Consider the following 10,188-nt stretch of genomic DNA (forward strand, 5'->3'; position numbering starts at 1 on the left):
AGCTACCTGGTCTGTCGCACGAAGCTTCAGGTCTTCTCGGCCACAGTCATTCCCTCCCTTCCCTACGCTTGCAAAACGTGGACCCCCCAAATGGAACATCTTCGCCGGTTAGAAAAATTTAGTCTGGCCTGCCTACGATCTATCCTGGGTTTAACCAGGCTGGATTGTGTGAGGAGCTCACATATCCTTGAAAGATCTGGACAAAGTCCCATCGGTGAGCTCTTCCGGCAGGCAAGGCTGCGTTGGCTGGGTCATGTAGCCCGCATGCCCAGCCACCGCATGCCTAAACAGCTTTTGTTCGGCCGGACAGAGGGGGCTAAACGGGCGCGGTACGGGCTAGAGAAGAGATGGAGTGATGTGGTACAGGAGGACGTGGAGCTGAGTGTACTTGCCGATGACTGCTACCAGCGGTGTCAAGATCGGCCTCTGTGGAGGAGGCTCGTGAAGGACGCTACTGGGCAGTTGGAGGCAGTCGCCCTCCAACAACAACGGAGGGCGGAGGAGCGACGCTCACAACAACGAGCGGAGCGCCGGGTGGCTAAAGCGCAGCAAATTGGCACAGTAGGAGGTACAGCTGGTGGTGCATCAGCCAGTCATCTCGGTCATCTCGGTCAGTCGACCCGTGGCACCTGGGTCTGCCCCGTGACCTCCTGCCAGCGGGCGTTCGACACTCCACGTGGCCTCAAGGTGCACATGGCCTGGCACAAACGTCGTGATGACGTCACCGCCACTTAGTGGCGAATGGCGGTTGTTGTGTGTGTGTGTAGGTGTGTGTGTAGGTGTGTCGGTGTGTGTGTGTGTAGGTGTGTATGAGTGTTGGTGTGTGTAAGGTGTGTGTGTATGTAGGTGTGTGTGTGTGTAGGAGTGTTCGTGTGTGTGTGTAGGAGTGTAGGTGTGTGTGTATAGGTGTGTGTGTGTCAGTGTGTGTGTGTAAGTGTGTGTAGGTGTGTGTGTGTAGGTGTGTGTGTGTCAGTGTGTGTGTGTAAGTGTGTGTAGGTGTGTGTGTGTAGGTGTGTGTGTGTCAGTGTGTGTGTGTAAGTGTGTGTAGGTGTGTGTAGGTGTAGGTGTGTGTGTGTCAGTGTGTGTGTGTAAGTGTGTGTAGGTGTGTGTGTGTAGGTGTGTGTGTGTCGGAGTATGTGTGTCGGAGTGTGTGTGTGTGAGTGTTGGTGTGTGTGTAGGAGTGTAGGTGTGTGTGTATAGGTGTTTGTGTGTGTTGGTGTGTGTGTGTAAGGTGTGTGTGTGTAGGAGTGTAGGTGTGTGTATAGGTGTTTGTGTGTGTTGGTGTGTGTGTGTAAGGTGTGTGTGTGTAGGTGTGTGTAAGGTGTGTGTGTAGGTGTGTAGGTGTGTGTAGGTGTGTGTGTGTGTGTAGGTGTGTGTGTGTAAGGTGTGTGTGTGTAGGAGTGATGGTGTGTAGGTGTGTGTGGTGTAGGTGTGTGTAGGTGTGTGTAAGGTGTGTGTGTGTCCCTTGTGGTGAGCGGTGGTGTAGCGGTTTAGCGCGCTGCACTACGAACCTGGCGACCCGGGTTCCTTTGAAATCCCGGACTAATTTTGACCTCTAACCCCACTGGAATCGGACCTCTCTCTGTCTCCTTACCTGTCTCCTTACCTGTTGATCTGTCTGTCTCCTTACCTGTCTCCTTACCTGTCTCCTTACCTGTCTCCTTACCTGTCTATCTGTCTGTCTCCTTACCTGTCTCCTTACCTGTCTCCTTACCTGTATCCTTACCTGTCGATCTGTCTGTCTCCTTACCTGTCTTCTTACCTGTCTATCTGTCTGTCTAACGCATTTCTTTCCAACTGCTTTTCGTGTTGTTATCCTACGGCAGGGTACGTACGGTGCTAAATAAGTTCAACATATGTACATCATCAGCACCGCCGCCACTATCACATTTAACAGCACCATCACCAACTACCATCACCAACACCATCACCAACTACCATCACCAACACCATCACCAACAGCATCACCAACACCAGCACCAACTACCATCACCAACACCAGCACCAACTACCATCACCAACACCATCACCACAACCATCACCAACACCAGCACCACGCCCGGCCGCCTTTGTCTCCCCAGTTTTTCCATTCGCCACGGGTTTTTATCTTCGGTGGGGGGAGGAGGAGGAGGGGTGGGTTACCAAAGACACAAGCGCTCCTCTCTCCCCACGTGTAGCCTACATAGACTGCAGGGGCAAGTGCTTTTAGCGAGCACCTATTGAGGCCGGCAGGTTGGGGGGGGGGGGCGAGCGTGTGTCAAGCCCCACTCCCGGCCGCCTTTGTCTCCCCGGGGCCGATACATTCGAGGGGTGCGGGTGTCTCTGATGCAGCGTGACCACTACCAGGCCCTGTCCACTAGGGGGCGCTGAGTGCGGCGGAGGAGATCGTGAGGTCGTGATTGTGAGATCAGTGAGATGGTGATTGTGAGATCAGTGAAATCGTGATTGTGAGATATGATTGTGAGATCGTGATTCTGAGATCGGCGAGATCGTGATTGTGTGATTCGTGAAATCATGATTGTAAGATCTTGCTGTTGCTTTGCTACCTTTCCCAAGTTTGGGAATAGATGTGTTTGTGCAACTTGAACTGCTGTGTACACACGTTCATCTAATTCTAGATTTGAAGCTTTCGTGACTGCAAGGATTCATATTCTTAGGTGTTTTCGGTAAAGTCACGTAGGTAAAACATTAAAATTAATAAAAGTAAAATAAAATAAAAATCACGACGTTTCGGAGGATTTGTTTACCTTTCCACACTTTGTACTCGTGTCGTATTTGTGTATTTGTGTGTTTGTGTGTTTGTTGTTGTGTTTGTTGTTGTTGTGGTTGTTGTTGTTGTTGTGGTTGTTGTTGTTGTGTTTGTTGTTGTTGTTGTGTTTGTTGTTGTGTTTTTTGTTGTTGTTGTGGTTGTTGTTGTGTTTGTGGTTGTTGTTGTTGTGTTTGTGGTTGCTGTTGTTGTGGTTATTGTTGTTGTGTTTGTTGTTGTTGTGTTTGTTGTTGTTGTTGTGGTTGTTGTGGTTGTTGTTGTTGTGTTTGTTGTTGTTGTTGTGTTTGTGGTTGTTGTCGTTGTAACTTTCTGACGCCGTGCCCCGACTGGACATCCGTTGAAAAGAGCTTCATAGCTCATCGGATTCCTCCAGAATAAATACACACATTCTTATTCATGCATGTGTGTGTCAGTGAGGTTGATGCATTGGGCGAAGTTATTGTTGTTGTAAGTTATTGGTTGGGGGAGAGAGATGATGATGATGGTGGTAGCGATGGTGGTGATTATAGTGATGATGATGGTGAGGGTGATGGTCGTGGTGGTGATGATGGTGATGATGATGATGGTGGTGATGAGGGTGGTGGTGGTGGTGCGGGTGGTGATGGTGGTGAGGGTGGTGATGGTGATGAGGGTGGTGGTGGTGGTGAGGGTGGTGAGGGTGGTGGTGGTAGTGGTGGTGGTGGTGAGGGTGGTGGTGGTGACGGTGGTGGTGGTGAGGGTGGTGATGGTGGTGGTGAGGGTGGTGGTGGTGATGAGGGTGGTGGTGGTGGTGCGGGTGGTGATGGTGGTGAGGGTGGTGATGGTGGTGAGGGTGGTGGTGATGAGGGTGGTGGTGATGGTGGTGGTGATGATGATGGTGGTGAGGGTGGTGGTGGTGGTGGTGAGGGTGATGGTGGTGATGAGGGTGGTGATGGTGGTGGTGAGGGTGGTGGTGGTGAGGGTGGTGGTGACGGTGGTGGTGGTGACGGTGGTGGTGAGGGTGGTGGTGGTGGTGAGGGTGGTGGTGGTGGTGGTGAGGGTGGTGGTGGTGGTGGTGATGATGGTGGTGGTGGTGGTGAGGGTGGTGATGGTGGTGACCGTGGTGGTGAGGGTGGTGGTGGTGGTGGTGATGATGATGATGGTGGTTAGGGTGGTGATGGTGGTGAGGGTGGTGGTGGTGAGGGTGGTGAGGGTGGTGGTGGTGGTGATGATGATGGTGGTTAGGGTGGTGATGGTGGTGAGGGTGGTGGTGGTGAGGGTGGTGGTGGTGAGGGTGGTGGTGGTGGTGAGGGTGGTGGTGGTGGTGAGGGTGGTGGTGGTGGTGAGGGTGGTGGTGGTGGGTGGTGGTGGTGGTGAGGGTGGTGGTGATGGTGGTGGTGGTGAGGGTGGTGAGGGTGGTGGTGATGATGATGGTGGTTAGGGTGGTGATGGTGGTGAGGGGTGGTGGTGGTGAGGGTGGTGGTGGTGAGGGTGGTGGTGGTGAGGGTGGTGAGCGTGGTGAGGGTGGTGGTGGTGAGGGTGGTGGTGATGGTGGTGGTGGTGGTGAGGGTGGTGGTGATAGTGATGGTGGTGAGGGTGGTGATGGTGGTGGTGGTGACGGTGGTGGTGGTGGTGAGGGTGGTGGTGATGGTGGTGGTGGTGAGGGTGGTGGTGGTGGTGATGGTGGTGGTGGTGAGGGTGGTGGTGGTGGTGGTGGTGAGGGTGGTGGTGGTGGTGGTGGTGAGGGTGGTGGTGGTGGTGGTGGTGAGGGTGGTGGTGGTGGTGGTGGTGAGGGTGGTGGTGATGGTGGTGGTGGTGAGGGTGGTGGTGGTGGTGGTGGTGAGGGTGGTGGTGGTGGTGTGGTGGTGACGGTGGTGGTGGGAGAGGGAATTCCAGAGCGGAGCAGTGCGAGGGAAGAAGCAGAGAGAGGTGAGGCGACTTGCAGGTGTGGTGAGAGGGTGGGTGAGTTAGTGGGGGAGTAGGTGAGTGTGTGAGTGTGTGGGTCAGTGAGTGAGTGGGTGAGTTAGTGGGAGGGTGGGTGAGAGGGTGGGTGAGTTAGAGGGGAGTAGGTGAGTGTGTGAGTGTGTGGGTCAGTGAGTGAGTTAGTGGGAGAGTGTGTGGATCAGTGAGTGAGTGGGTGAGTTAGTGGGAGGGTGGGTGAGAGGGTGGGTGAGTTAGTGGGGGAGTAGGTGAGTGTGTGAGTGAGTGGGTGAGTTAGTGGGGGAGTAGGTGAGTGTGTGAGTGTGTGGGTGAGTTAGTGGGGGAGTAGGTGAGTGTGTGAGTGTGTGAGTGTGTGGGTCAGTGAGTGAGTGGGTGAGTTAGTGGGAGGGTGGGTGAGAGGGTGGGTGAGTTAGGGGGGAGTAGGTGAGTGTGTGAGAGGGTGGGTCAGTGAGTGAGTAGGTGAGTTAGTGGAGGAGTAGGTGAGTGTGTGAGTGTGTGGGTCAGTGAGTGAGTGGGTGGGTTAGTTAGTGGGGGAGTAGGTGAGTGTGTGAGTGTGTGGGTCAGTGAGTGAGTGAGTAGGGGAGTAGGTGAGTGTGTGGGTCGGTGAGTGAGTTAGTGGGAGAGTGGGTGGGTGGGTGAGTGGGTGAGTGTGTGAGTGTGTGGGTCAGTGAGTGAGTGGGTGAGTTAGTGGGGGAGTAGGTGAGTGTGTGAGAGGGTGGGTGAGTTAGTGGAGGAGTAGGTGAGTGTGTGAGTGTGTGGGTCAGTGAGTGAGTCGGTGAGTTAGTGGGGGAGTAGGTGAGTGTGTGGGTGGGTGGGTGAGTTAGTGGGGGAGTAGGTGAGTGTGTGAGAGGGTGGGTCAGTGAGTGAGTTAGTGGGAGAGTGGGTGAGTGGGTGGATGAGTGAGTCAGTGGGTGGGTGAGTGTGTGTGTGTGGGTCAGTGAGTGAGTGGGTGAGTGAATGAGTGAGTGTGTGAGTGTGTGGGTCAGTGAGTGGGTGAGTGAGTGGCAGGGTGGGTGAGTGGGTGGATGAGTGAGTCAGTGGTTGGGTGAGTAAGTTGATGAGCGAGTGGGTGGGTTATTGGGGGAGTAGGTGAGTGTGTGAGTGGGTAGGTGGGTCAGGGGGTAAGTGGGTGAGCGAATGAGTGAGTGGGTGAGTGAATCAGTGGGGGGGGGGGGGGGTGAGTTGAGGAGCGAGTGAGTGAGTTCGTGGGTGAGTGTGTGAGTCGGTGGGTCAGTGAATGAGTGAGTGGGTGAGTGAATGAGTGGGTGAGTGGGTGAGTGTGTGGGTCAGTGAGTGAGTGTGTGAGTGTGTGGGTGGCTCAGTGGGTGAGTGTGAGTGGGTGGGTGAGTGGGTGGGTGAGTGAGTGGGTGGGTGAGTGGGTGGGTGGGTGGATGAGTGGGTGAGTGGGTGGATGAGTGGGTGAGTGGGTGGATGAGTGGGTGAGTGGGTGGATGAGTGGGTGGGTGAATGGGTGAGTGGGTGGATGAGTGGGTGAGTGGGTGGGTGAGTGGGTGGGTGAGTGGGTGAGTGGGTGGGTGAGTGAGTGGGTGGGTGAGTGGGTGGGTGGATGAGTGGGTGAGTGGGTGGGTGAGTGGGTGAGTGGGTGGATGAGTGGGTGGGTGGGTGGATGAGTGGGTGAGTGGGTGGGTGAGTGGGTGGATGAGTGGGTGAGTGGGTGGGTGAGTGGGTGGGTGAGTGGGTGGGTGAGTGGGTGGGTCAGTGAGTTGGTGGGTGAGTGGGTGGGTGGATGAGTGGGTGAGTGGGTGGATGAGTGGGTGGGTGAGTGGGTGAGTGGGTGGGTGAGTGGGTGGGTGGGTGAGTGGGTGGGTGAGTGGATGAGTGGGTGAGTGGGTGGGTGAGTGGGTGGGTGGGTGAGTGGGTGAGTGGGTGGGTGGGTGGGTGGGTGAGTGGGTGAGTGGGTGGGTGAGTGGGTGGGTGAGGTGGGTGGGTGGGTGAGTTGGTGGGTGAGTGGGTGGGTGGATGAGTGGGTGAGTGGGTGGGTGAGTGGGTGGGTGGGTGAGTGGGTGAGTGGGTGGGTGAGTGGGTGGGTGAGTGGGTGGGTGGGTGAGTTGGTGGGTGAGGGGGTGGGTGGATGAGTGGGTGAGTGGGTGGGTGAGTGGGTGGGTGGGTGAGTGGGTGAGTGGGTGGGTGAGTGGTTGAGTGAGTGTGTGTGGGTGTAAAAGGCCAAAGCGCCAGGCGACTGGCAACAGTGCAGTCAAACCACACCCGCCTCGGTTTGGAGGCGCTCATCTAGCAGTGGATTGGGAGAGGGGGGAGCGAGAGGGGGGCGAGGGAGGGAGTGAGAGGGGGGAGCGAGAGGGGGGAGCGAGAGAGGGGTGGACAGGGGGGGGCTCTGCGGCACCCCACGAGGCCACGATGCGAGTCCGTGACCTTGCCGGGCCAAACTCACCCGCCTCACCCACTCACCCACCCGCTCGCTCGCTCGCTCGCTCACCCAATCGCTCACCCGCCCACTCACCAACTCACCCGCCCGCCCACCCGCTCACCAGCTCACCCACCAACTCACCCACCCACCCACACACTCACCCACACACTTACCCACTCACTCACCCACTCACCCACCCACCCACTCACCAACTCACCTTCCCACCCGCTCACCCGCCCTCTCACCCGCTCAAACAACTCACCCACACACTCACCCACTCACCCATCCACTCACCCACCCACCAATTTATCCACCCGCCCACTTACCAACTCACCTTCCCACCCGCTCACCCACCCGCTCACCCACCCGCTCACCCACCCGCTCACCCACCCGCTCACTCATCCACCCGCCAGCTCACCCCACAGCTCACCCCACAGCTCACCTGGCCCACTCACCCCACAGCTCACCCGGCCCACTTCATACGCACAAACTGGTTAGGCGGGATCCGAGAGGGGCGAGGAGAGAGGGGGGAGAGAGAGAGAGAATGTGGACAGAGTGGAGAGGGAGATGGGGGAGAGATGGGGGAGAGAGATGGGGGAGAGATGGGGGAGAGAGATGGGTGAGATGGTTGAAGTGGAGAGAGAGAATGTGGACAGAGTGGAGAGAGAGATGGGGGAGAGATGGGGGAGATGGAGGGGAGAGAGAGAGATAATGTGGACAGAGTGGAGAGAGATGGGGGAGAGATGGGGGAGAGAGATGGGGGAGAGATGGGGGAGAGATGGGGGAGAGAGATGGGGGAGATGCTTGAAGTGAGAGAGAGATAAGAGGTTTCAGGGAGGAGGGGAGGGGGGGGGAGATCTGTGGAGAGTTGGGAGATAGAGAGAAATCAGAGCGAGAGAGATGCATGCAGGAGAGTAGAGCGAGATGAGAGAGGGGGAGGAGGGGATAGAGGAGATATGAGAAACACGAACAGGAGATGTACAAAGATGGCTATAAATCGTGCAGCGAGACGAGGGACAGGGGGTGGAGATAGAGAGATGTGGGGAGTTGAGAGACGGGGGGACGTGTGGCCTGGGGTTGGGTAGGAGCTGGGAAGATAATAGAGGAGATGGTTGGGAGATAGGCAGAGGGATGTCTGACATCGAGGCGGATGTGAGTAGGAGATAGCCATGGGGAGATATACCCACAAAGATCATGGGATACACACACACACACACGTGGAGAGCGTAGGAGATGATAGAGAGAGATAGTGTGAGATAGGCAGAGGAAGATTGGCAGCAGGAGATTGACAGGGGGAGATGTGTGTGGTGGTGGTGGGGGGGGAGATGGGCGAGGTAATGACGTCAATGGGGCATGAGCTGGAGGGGGTGGTGGTGGGGGTGGTGGTGAGTGGGGGTGGGGGAGCGAGTGGGGGGTGAGAGGGGAGAAAGAGGGGCGAGTGGGTGGGCGAGCGAGTGGGGGAGGCGGTGACGATTCGGGTGGCGTGGGGTGATGGTGTAGGAGTGGTGGTGGTGGGTGGGTGGGGGTGTGGTTTGGTGATGATGGTTCGAGTGAGTGTGTGTGTGAGTGAGTGTGCTTGTGTTCACGCCCTCCGTCGGTATAATGTGAGCTCCGTCACAGTCAAAATCGCACAGTCACTCGACGCAAAGTCTCGCGGAGTCCGGTGTCATCGAGTTGCTGATCGTTGTTGATCATCTATTGCGACGTGAGTCTCACTCGACGTCTCCCTCCCCCCCATCTCCTGTCTCTCCTGTCTCTCCTGCCTGCCTGCCTGCTCCCCCCACGTCTCCCGAATCGTCGCGGCCACGATGCGTCAGCACTCTCAGTTCGAGAGCCACAACTTCTACCACGAGATGGACGTGAGTCTCTCTGCGCAGGATCTCAAATCCGCCAATCTCGCCGCCTCCTCTTCATCCTCCTCGTCTGCAGCAGCAGCAGCTGGGGCTCCATCGGCACTTCATCATCATCAACAGCAGCAGCATCATCATCAGCAGCAGCAGCAGGTTACTGCCACTACGCTGATGCTTTTGAATGACAGTGCAAACTTGTCTTCGCTGGAGCCTTTGGGTCAGTTTCACCATCACCAGCAGCATCATCAGCAGCTGGGTGACGCGTACGAGAATTCCATCGACCTGAGCTCCTTCATCTCGCCCGAGGTGGGATCCGCAGCTCCGCATCAGCATCAGCAGCATCAGCAGGTGGTGGGAGGCACCTTCTCCGAGTTCTACGCCGACGAGTTTCTCGGCGACCTCTTCAAGAACGACGCCAAGTGCCACGGGGAGGCCGACGAGGCACCGCAGCAGCAGCAGCAGCAGCAGGAGGAGGAGGTGGAAGAGGAGGAAGAGGCAATGGTCGATCGTAAGATGCAGCTGCACGAGATGCAGCAGCAGCAGCAGAGCCATCAACAGCTGCTCCTACACCAACAGCAGCAGCAGCAGCATCATCAGCAGCAGCTGTGTGACGATTCCGACGGATTTTTCTTCCATCACCAGAAGAGCCACAACCACCAGCAGCACCACCAGCAGCACCAGCAGCACGCTGCTAGTGGCGGATCGCTGCAATCGCTGCTGGGCTGTGACCCGCAGCTCGCCGAAACTCGCCTCGAGATGATCTTCGGAGGCAACCACGGACTCCCGATGTCCACCTCGACCACCGCTGGTGGCGCGACAGCTGCGAGTGGCGGCGTCGCGGGCGTGAGGATGGCGGTGGTGAAGATGGAGCCGAGCGAGGATGAGTCCGAGACGTCCTGTAGCGGTGGGACGCCGTCACCGGGCAAAGGTGGCAGCGGCGGGTAGCGGCAGGAGAGGCGTCGGCGGTGGTGGCTCGGGCAAGCGGTGTCTTGACAAGGCGAGCGACGAGTATCGATTGAGGAGGCAGCGAAACAACCTGGCGGTACGTAAGAGTCGCGACAAGGCGAAGGTTCGATCCCAGGAGACGCAGAGTCGGGTGCTGCAGCTGTCAGGCGGACAACGAGAGGCTGCGGAGGACGGGAGGATCAACTCGTGCGCGAGATCACGGCGCTCCGAGCACTGTTCTCTGACCTGCAGAGTCAGCAGCATTGACGTGGTGGTGGTGGTGGTGATGGTGGTGGTGATGGACCAACGTTGTGGAGGGTTGTCTAAGCGCGTCCGTGTGT

The sequence above is a fragment of the Lethenteron reissneri genome, chromosome 60 (genome assembly GCF_015708825.2).
Source record: "Lethenteron reissneri isolate LAM-NWPU_2019-01 chromosome 60, ASM1570882v1, whole genome shotgun sequence".
Classification (NCBI taxonomy): domain Eukaryota; kingdom Metazoa; phylum Chordata; class Hyperoartia; order Petromyzontiformes; family Petromyzontidae; genus Lethenteron; species Lethenteron reissneri.